Source organism: Haliotis asinina, chromosome 12 (assembly GCF_037392515.1).
Source record: "Haliotis asinina isolate JCU_RB_2024 chromosome 12, JCU_Hal_asi_v2, whole genome shotgun sequence".
Lineage (NCBI taxonomy): Eukaryota > Metazoa > Mollusca > Gastropoda > Lepetellida > Haliotidae > Haliotis > Haliotis asinina.
This window is the reverse complement of record NC_090291.1, coordinates 39,186,824-39,197,003: the sequence shown is the minus strand read 5'-3', so window position 1 is coordinate 39,197,003 and position 10,180 is coordinate 39,186,824. Positions and strand designations below refer to the sequence as shown.

General features: G+C 40.9%; 1 non-coding gene across 1 annotated transcript; it reads left to right on the top strand.

The window, feature by feature from the left end:
- Positions 1-9,626: 9,626 nt before the first annotated feature.
- Positions 9,627-9,713, top strand: Trnastop-uca (transfer RNA opal suppressor (anticodon UCA)). The gene has a single exon. It is a non-coding gene; the product is annotated as a tRNA-Sec (tRNA).
- Positions 9,714-10,180: the final 467 nt, after the last annotated feature.

The window sequence follows — 10,180 nt, the reverse complement described above, 5'->3', positions numbered from 1 at the left end:
CAGCCTAGCCCTCCCTGCGATGCTAAAGTCCTGAATGATGCAAGTCTAGATCTACCCAGGTCCTCTGGTCTCCCTTGGGCTCCTTTTCAATGTAAATGGGTTTATTTGTTGCAATAAAAAAAGATACATATTCAGAGACTAAGCGTTTGTCAGAAATTTGTGTTCATGGTAATCTGAAATCAGACAATGTACGCTACCTTAAATATAGATATTTATTATGATTTTACGAGAGCGTATTTTTTAATAATAGTATCAGCTGTATAAACCACTCTCAGATGAAATCAAATCGTACGAGAGTAATCCCATACACATCTACTATTCGTATCTTTGATCTCACATATAAGTCTGGCTAGCTATTCTCGAAACGCTCGTAGCCCTACGAACTTCTTAAGCCCATTCTTAACACATAGACTACGATCAAAGTTAAGAATTCTTAGGGCTACGAACGTTTCGAAAATAAGGGCCCTGTTCTACATCCTATGCACGTACAGAAGGGAAACATATAACTGTGATGAACCTGCCATGAACGTTATTCCCATGTCGGAGTAAATTGTCGCCGAGATCCCCTGTTCAAAAATTCTCATTGTGAATAGAACCAGGGTACATAAACACGGTGTATGGCTGTGTTAAATATCCTTTCAGAATACCAATCAGAAACCCGTCTTCTACAGATTCATGTAAGTCATATTTACTAAATGCTTGTCCCTGCATATGTAAACGCTACAAATTATGCACGCAGGTGGTATTGAGTTGATAGACTGGTGTATTGTGTCACCTATCCCTCATTTTCAATAAAATAGCTTACATAAGGGAAAACTTCAGTAAGTTAAATCTCCATCAAAACGAAATTCAAATTCATTATGGTGGCTCACAATGAAACAGAAATGGTTATATATGCGATGATGATGCATTTGATATACAGTAGAACCCGTTTATCCAGACGTTTTGGTTACAGTCTAAAATCGTCCGGATAGCGAACGTCCGGTTAACTGGATCAAACAAGCAACCCGTACTGACGATGTATTCGCGTATGTACGTGTAAATCAGTAGGTCAAGGGAGGATGGAAATGTACAAAGACGTTGGTCAGTCGAACGTTCGGGTGCAGTCGCATATAGTGACGTTTCTGTTTAGCGTAGGCAGACTCGCCATTATGCCCACTGAAAAGTCATAAAACTGTTTAGACTTTACGGTTACAGGGTATCGGAGACTGTTTTCTGTCTATATTAACGCTTAGTCTCTTAATGTATGTAAAATTTTGATACAAGCAAGTACTTTAGATTGAAAAGGAGTCACAGTAAGAAGGGATATTCATAACCTGACCCTGAGGAAATGTAGACTTCCGTCATTTAGGGCTTTAGCATTGCAGAAAGGGCTATTCAGAGAGGGCAAAATGCGGTTCGGGGAATTTCTACATTATTTTCAGGAACGTCTTTTTAACGATTTTACAAATGAACCTTAAAGCATATACTCTCTTGTTTAAAATGACGGGACTGTTTACGAGACTAGCATTGTGGTTACAGCATTCGCCCATCACGCCGAAGACCCGGGTTCGATCCCCTTGGTACAGAGTGTGAAGACCATTTCTGGTGTCGTCCGCCTTGATATTGCTGTAATATTCCTAAAAGCGGCGTAAACCCATACTCACTAACCCATAACATTCCACTGTATTCTCGTTTCAGACACACGGATAACGTGACACCCTCGTGTGTATACGTGAATGTCAAGACCACGTATGTACATACAAACTTCTATAGCATTGTGATATATGAGCTTTACGAGTTATATAACACTGAACCCTTTACCTCTCCTTGAGATATTGCGTAGTAATATAAGTAATACACTTACAGGCACTTAAGATATCATAAAAAAACATTCACGTGAAGATTTACTTTCAGTATAGGATCGTGTTCCGAGTTGCCTCAGGAGGTCTGATGTTTAGGAACTGGTATACAACATAGAAAGTTAGAGACCACAGGCATGCATTTGTTTAATGATTTGGCTTCAGGAATCTTCACCAATCAGGCTACCGAATCACCAGCCATATTCGGCACTATTTCAGGTAGCTATACTGTGTATATCACGACTACATGCAAATAATACTGTGGTATATGTGTAATAAAAGCAGAGTCACTTGTACTGTTCTGACTGAAACATAAGATTTGGTCTATATCAGGAAGTGATCCAAGTGAGTCCTTACGGGGTGGGAGATCGGACGATAAACAAACTTGTTCATCGGGTGCTTTGCGTTCTAGAAAGGGCTGCGTGGTCGAAAGGGAGGCTACGGTTAAGCGACTGTGAGACAGACTGTAGTGTCTGTTCAATAAGAATAACGTTGTGCATGTGTGGGTTTTGTTGGTACAAAATCTTCGTCCATCTTTTCCAGTGTGTTCTTATACGTACGTTAACCCATACACCTTCTTTGAGAGGCATTTACATTGTTAGGATGAAGAACAACCAACTTCAAAAGAAGGTACCAACACCCTTATCAAGTAAGTCACGGTGTCATAACCTATACCGAAACGTCGGACTCATTGCAGTTTAGAAGTTGACTATGCACAGAACTTGGTTTTCCCTAATCCATGCTTGCTGTTTGTTCCTGTTTCAGCGGAGCAGTCTCAGTATTTAAGGAAGACATAATCGACATTTCCTTGAACGGGACTTTTGCTCTATGATCTGTCACCAAACAGGTGTTTACAAGATTCACCACAATCCTTAACGCAATGAAAGGAGGGATTTCCTTATAAGGTAGAAATACCTCGCGGTTTCTCCAACCGGAACGGGTTGACTTGATTTTATTGCAAGTAGGAAAGGTTCAAGTCAAATTATATCAAAGCAATCGATTTTTCAGTTTCGCTCGCCCTATCCAATACGTGCATCTTAAGGCAATACTTCATTACTTAGAAATGACAGGTCTTTATGGCTCACCAACTTCTTGAGCAATAGCGAAACAACAAAACAGGCTAATCATCCATAAAGACTAGCATACCTCTCCAAGAGTACCTTCATTATGCCTTGATACATTGGAGAATTGTGAACATACTGATCATAGTTCCACTAACATAGCTATCCTTCGGAGGTTTCAAATAAATTTTCGGAAAGGAAGCCAAAGTCATCTCAGGAAGTCTTTCGAGAAAACATTTTGATAATATTAGGTTTTTATGGCTACGTTTTGGGATAAGATAATTAGTAAAGATGTAGGAACCCAGTGGCAGCTTGGAGTGATGCTTCCTCGGCTATCCTCGTAGTACAGAATCACTATTTCTAGATCTATTTCTTACACATTTGAATCGGAATTTCTCACCCATTCTTCTTTTCGCTTCCAGAACAAATGCGTAAGCTTTACCCCTAACCTCGGTTAGCCTGCATAGAAAAAAATATATGTTTCTCGGGCACCTTTTTTTCGAAAGTGACAAGGGCTACAGGACTTCAAAAAAAAAGTTGATAGAATAAAGTGAGGGAAGAGGAACACATTTTTATATTTTTCTCTTAGAAATACAGCTTGGGACGTTTAGCACGCGTTCGTGAGTTGTAGATTCAGTCGCATGATTGGGACGCGGCCACGTCATTTTTTAAAAATGGCAATGAAACATTGTTACGCGCAGAAATAAATGTGACCCCTCGATGCCCGAAAAACATTTCACTTTTTTATTTAGCCTTATATAGCTAGTGACAGAGCAAGACCTCACGGAACAATAAATAATCTGCTTTGACTTGCCACTTTGGGGGAACACATTCCAGTTGGGTATCGTCAGGGTCCTTATATCCGAATCACGTTTACATGTGACCATGTTATGTAGTTCTGTCTTGTTTCCGGGTGGTTTGTCATGGGTTTTAGAATGCTACGTAAGAATCTGGAAGTAACGTTTGACGCACGGTGTCTTGTGGTTCGTCGTTTCACGTTTCCGCCTTATGCAATATGAGAATTTCGAGTCAGAAGGATTTGTGGTAATTTTACGTAGTCCGTGAAGATCAGTGTCATCTCATCCTAATTAGGGACTGTCTGGTCCAAACTCGTTTATTTAGAGACTGTCGTCACGAACCTGCAATATTTCTGAATGGTATGAACATCATACGAACAAAACGTCATGCCGTAGGTGCGAATGAAACAGGATCATGGCGGTCAGATTCAGTGACACGTGATTTCGCGTCATTCCATTCAGACCATGTATTGCATTGCCCCAGCTTCAGATACTTGTTTGCCTGGTCCACTACGGCCGTTTACGGTCTGTCGTAATATAAGTGCCCTGCATTCAGTCTTCTAACCACAATTAACCTCTCCTCAGAGCTTTGACAATCGGAAGTATAGACAGACAGATACGTAAGTTGTTGAACAAAGTCTCGCTCAGAAACATGCTTCCTCTACTTCCAGTAAAGAAGACAGTGTCGGCCAAAATCATTTAGGGCCGTACAGGTTCCCGACGATCTTGGCCAAAAATCACGCTATGAGAACAAGAGATGCGTACACCGCGTTCTTATGATAAGAGCCGACGGTTGCAATACGACGTACATATTCCACACAACGTGCTTGACGCAGCCCGTCCACTCGCGGTTGCTGCCCGAACAACCCATAGGCCTGCCGAGCCTGCTGTTTCCGTCAAGCTGAAAATACCGCTCAGTCGGCTCTGCTGCGCTGACGGCGATTTCATATGACCTACTTTCCGACAAACCGTCGACGATTCGACCTCCAGAAGCATGCTCAACCCACGTGATATAGATTATGACGTCATCTGTTCGTTCTCACAAGCCTTTGTCCCAGCGTTGCATAGTAACAGTACTCGCCGAGCCGACAAGTTGGCGCGATCAATTGCTCAGTCACGTGATCTCGAATGTTGCCCTCAGTACGTCGCCCGTTCATGCTGTATAACGGAACATTTTTTTTCGTCTTTTAGAGTGGAACAGCAAGATGTCGTTTTCAAATCGGATTTCACAACATATGGACTCATGATGTATTTCAATTTATAACGCGAATAATAACGGTACCCATAAACACTTCCGTATTTTAAGATGTCAATATTTATAATAACTTGAAATCAAACTGCTCGGTATAACACGATTTCCGTAGTGAACCAGCTTCTCTCTATAAGGCATTCCTCGTGTAAAATGGAAGACCACAGACTCGAACATAATATTTTTAGGTCAGTAATGGAGAATCGCTGTTGAAGTGATTGGGTGTGGATATTGATGAAAATGTCGTGTTAATCACACACGGCAAGTCTAAATTGTTTTATGTGGAACCAGCTAGATATTTATCGTGGCCAAATGAAATAATGTTAATAATACAAAATCTCATATAAAAGAAATGGAGATTAATGTATTCCTTCCGGTTTCAGTCAAGTCATGCTTTAAATACTAGGGATCTAAATTATGTTATATCCTGTCTCCAAACTAGTAGAGCGTGATGTTTCTCCACCCGTGTACATACATAGATGCATGGCCAGAGGTTGTTCGTCTCCAGACCGTGAATGAACCAGGAGACCTCGATCCCTGCATTGACATATGTTAACATGCGCTATAAATACTTCTTTTTAAAACCTATAAGCGTTTGATGTATATACCTACAACTGTATGACACACGTGAACTATAGGGTAGTTGGGTAGGGATGTCAGAAAAAAGAAAATAACAAACATCTGGACCAAAATACACCACTTCTTCAGACCCATCTCTCCCTCAGCAAATGTTTTTCTGTAATTTGATTATTGCATTTGGTTATGTTACTACTACTACTACTACTACTACTACTACTACTACTACTACTACTACTACTACTACTACTAGCAGCGTCCGAAATACCTGCCTGTATGACCGCTCGGGACGGGTTATTTTCAACATGGACCGACAGATTCTCACATTCACCTGCCCGAGGGTCGGGTTAGAATTGAAAGTGACATGTATGTATGAAGATATTTTTGAGCAGGTAAGTTTTGGTCAGGGCTGGCAAGTTTTTGTATCAAAATCTGCCCGGTGGTCTGGCATAAATTCTGGCAGTGTGATACCTTCTTGTAATACGTGTTGTTTTGTTTGTTTGTTGTTAACGCCACTCTCAGCAGTACTCCAGCTATATGAGGGTGGTCTGTGAATAATTGAGTTTGGACTAGACAACCAAGTGACCAAAAGCATGAGCATCGACCTTTATTCGATGACGTGCTTTGGCCATACTGGCATAGTTAAATTTATGACCAATGACCTCGCCACTATCAAACTGAATATATATATATATATATATATGGGTGTTAGTAATACCTGCCTGACGTGAGTATATTCCGTTTTACACACATCTCTTTAATATATAACGGTAAGATTAAGTAAGCACATCCTATTAAAATCATGACTTTTCGGTCCTTGTGATTACGAATAACGAATTTAATGCATGAAGAGATACGTTTCGATTCCACCAATGCAGTGCCACGCCTTCGTACCTTCAGAGACATGAACTGTTGTTCCACAATTAACGCCTGGAAGTCCTGGATTGTTATTCCCCTCTGGAAATCTTTGGCCTAAAGGTTTCTCTCTCTTAGCGCTAAGATAGTCGTAGTGCCATACATTAACATTAACTTACGACTACCTTAGCGCTAAGAGAGCTTAAAAAAAACTCGGTCCTGGATTGTTGTTCCTGGTTTGGACCTCGAAGTCATGGATTGTTCTTCCTGTCATGGGCCCCAACGTCGTGGGATTGTTGTTCCTGGCTTGGACCTCGACATCGTGTGATTGTTCTTCCGGTATTGGACCTCGACATTGTGGAATGTTGTTCCTGTCCTGGACTCCGACTTCATAAGATTGTTGTTCCTAGCATCGACTTGGACATTGTGGATTGTTGTTCCTGTTTTGGACTACAACTTTGTGAGATTGTTGTTCTTGGTTTGGACCTCGGCATCGGGAGATTGTTCTTCCTGTATTGGACCTCGACATTGTGGGATTGTTGTTCCTGGCTTGAACCTCGCAATCGTGAATTGTTGTTCCTGACTTGGACCCCTTGGTGCCTCTTCCTGGTCTAGGTCTAAATACATATATTCGTGTATGTAAGTCATGAGGATGGTTGGGTAGTCAAGTGGTTAAAACATGAAGAATCGTCAGACGACCAGCGTTCGATTCCTCAGAAGGACGTTAAAGTGTGAAGACTATTTCTGGTTCCCATGGGGCGGTGGGGTAGCCTAGTGGTTAAAGCATTCGCTCGTCACGCCGAAGATCCGGGTTCGATTCCCCACATGGGCACAATGTGTGAAGCCCATGTCTAATGTCCACCGCCGTGATATTACTGTAATACTGTTGAAGCCGCTCAAAACTGTAAAACTACACTCCCTCAAGCACTCGGATGTCGCTCCCTCTGGAATATTGCTAAAAGCGACATAAAACTAAATTCCCTACATTCATTAAGTAGTTGTACACCATCGTTAAGCAATGTACGTTCTCTTTCCTCAATTGTTATATGAAACCTATTATATTTAAATGAATAGCAACCTACTTATCCAGTATAAGATCATGCCCTGCCACATGCCTTCACGCCATTTTCAAACAAGATCATTTTGAGCTTACCGAGCGTTAATTTCCATAATGCACGTAGCATTCAGGTATTGTTAGTCCCATACAGTCACGTTATTTCGTAATGTAGGTTCCCATATCTACAGATAGACATCGCCTACAGTTAAAATATCTGACTTGATGACTCATATGTTAAAGTATCGGCTCAGTTGCCATGGCGATGAAGAGATGAAACTGTTTTCGTATGCATGTAACCATGGCAATGTCCATTCAAGGGTCGAGGAGGCGGATTGCGTCTCGGTCGGAAGTGCGGTCTGACAAAGACTGGCAGAGCAGGAGCTATTTGCTCAAGGATGAGATCTTCTTACATGAAAATGCGGACCAACATTGAAATTGTATAATATACATATTCGAGAAAAACAAATTTCTTAGGTATGACTTTTTTTCCCCGACTCAGAATTCACTCATCTTGTGGAACACTAGTGCCATCTTGTGATATCTCCTTTCTCGGTTCCACTACATGTGTCACATTTTCCTCACTTCATATGACCAATAACCTTATTACGGCCCAGACCATGCGAGAGAATGTATCGAATTATTAAAGCAGAACAACAATTAGATTTGCAGTATCAATCCTTAATCCTCAATATCAACCACGACAAAAATATCAAACATACTTTACTCCGATGTTATTTATATAGAACACAAAGAACGTTCCCTAGCTGTTGACATATAACTGTGCTGTGATTAGTTCCCAGGTAATTCACGTCCGAACATGCGCGTGCGTGGTCTTTGTTTTGAAGCGACACCAGCCTGAAGGTCAGGTATATATGCAATGGTAGCCATGTACCTTCGGCACAATGGCTAGGTCATTGACTCATAAGAATTGTCGTAGGTCTGATTATAGAAAAGCAAGAATTTGAAAAACAAACAAAACACGCAGGTTAACTTGTAACCATCAAAACGTAATACTAGTAATTGTCAGAGCCCATATACAGATATATGGTTTTGTGATTGGTGATTGTGTAACAATTTACTGTGAAGAGGTGGTCACTTACACGTGTAGGTAGCAAACATTTGGTATTCATGAGAGGGTCCGCTTTATTCAGTTGTTAAGTCCTTGTTTTACCGATTTGAATTACATGTTCATCGGATTTCAGGTAACAGAAATAGTGTGCCCTTTTCTGTAGAAAGACCAACAAATGCAGTTCAAGAAATAAATACGTTAATTAGCGCCTGTATATATTGGAAAATAATGATACGGCTTGGGGGCACAGACGTGTGTATGTGTGTGCGTGCGTGTGCGTGTGTTTCTTGTGTCATTTTGATACGTTCATGTAATCATGCAGTTCACTGTATGAACACCAGGTTGGAGCACGAAAATAGCTGATTTCCAAACTAGACTGGGTTGATCAAATAGTTCAGTTTTTCCTCCTTTCAGCCTCGGTCAGCTGTCTATAGTCACTGGGCATTTGAGTGGAACGTTTTCCATTGAACCTCCAGGTCGACATGCTAAGATATTTGGAGACCTTTCAACCTCGGTCAGCTATTCAGCCACTGGGCATTCAAGTGGAACGTTTTTATTGAACCTAGGTCGACATGCTAACGTATTTGGAGACAGTGTACTAGGGGTACGTTCTCCTCCGTACACTTGAATGGCCCATACGAACAAACTCCGGACTTTACTAGTCATCCATGTTTACAATGTTATGGAAGATCACGTGACAATACCTGGCACGTTTTGACGCCGACAAGGAGCATAAACGAATAAAAAACAACTTTTTGTTTCGACTAAGACAACACACTGCTTAAACAGTTGTATCAGTGGACAGAATTAACGTAGTCTTAATAGCAGGAATAGCGGCACTATGACTGGTGTACGGAGCTTGATTGTTTAGTGCCCTTGCTTTTATTCAGCAGCAAGAAGTAAATCAGCCATAATGTTTAAAGTTGTTAATATTAATTAAAATAACTAAAACCACAAATATAAAAAATTAATTACTTACGTTTAATATACAAATAGAATAATTATAAAACACTCATATTGTAAATCAAAAGCAGAAACTAGAAGTATTCAAATGAGCACAGGCCGAACAAGTTTTCCATATGACGTGTCGCTTATAAAGTCTCACAAAAGCTGGTCTAAGTGCCCGGATGAACCTCAGTGGTCTGGGGTGCAGGCTTCAAACCTGTAGCCGACTGACGTCGGAGTGGTTCAATTCCACCTTTCGGGCGGCTCAAGTGACATTAGCGATACAGACTATGTGGTTGCTCTTTTGAACCCCTGAGGCATGAGCATAATAATGTATTTCGCATGTTGCTAGATAAATAGAAATAGTGGATGCGAAGAAAACTTCTGTTTTTGGAGGAGATATATTTAATTTAAAAAGTCATACTCAAACTCCATTATCAAATACTTGGGAGGGGTCCCGCTGTTACTATCCCTCTCTTGTAGATTCGAAAATATTTCATCATGATACTTCAGAAAAAATGTAACTTATGATTCGTATAAGAATCTCAGCAGCGGGGCACTTAATCCTATGATATTTTGGACTGGACTGGATTGTGACATACACTGAATCCGGGTTCCATTCCCCACACGGGTGAAATATGTGAAGCCCATTTCTAGTGTACCCTGCTATGATATTGCTGGAAATATAATGCTTATAGCATGTAAACCTAAGCTTACTCACTCTTTGAAA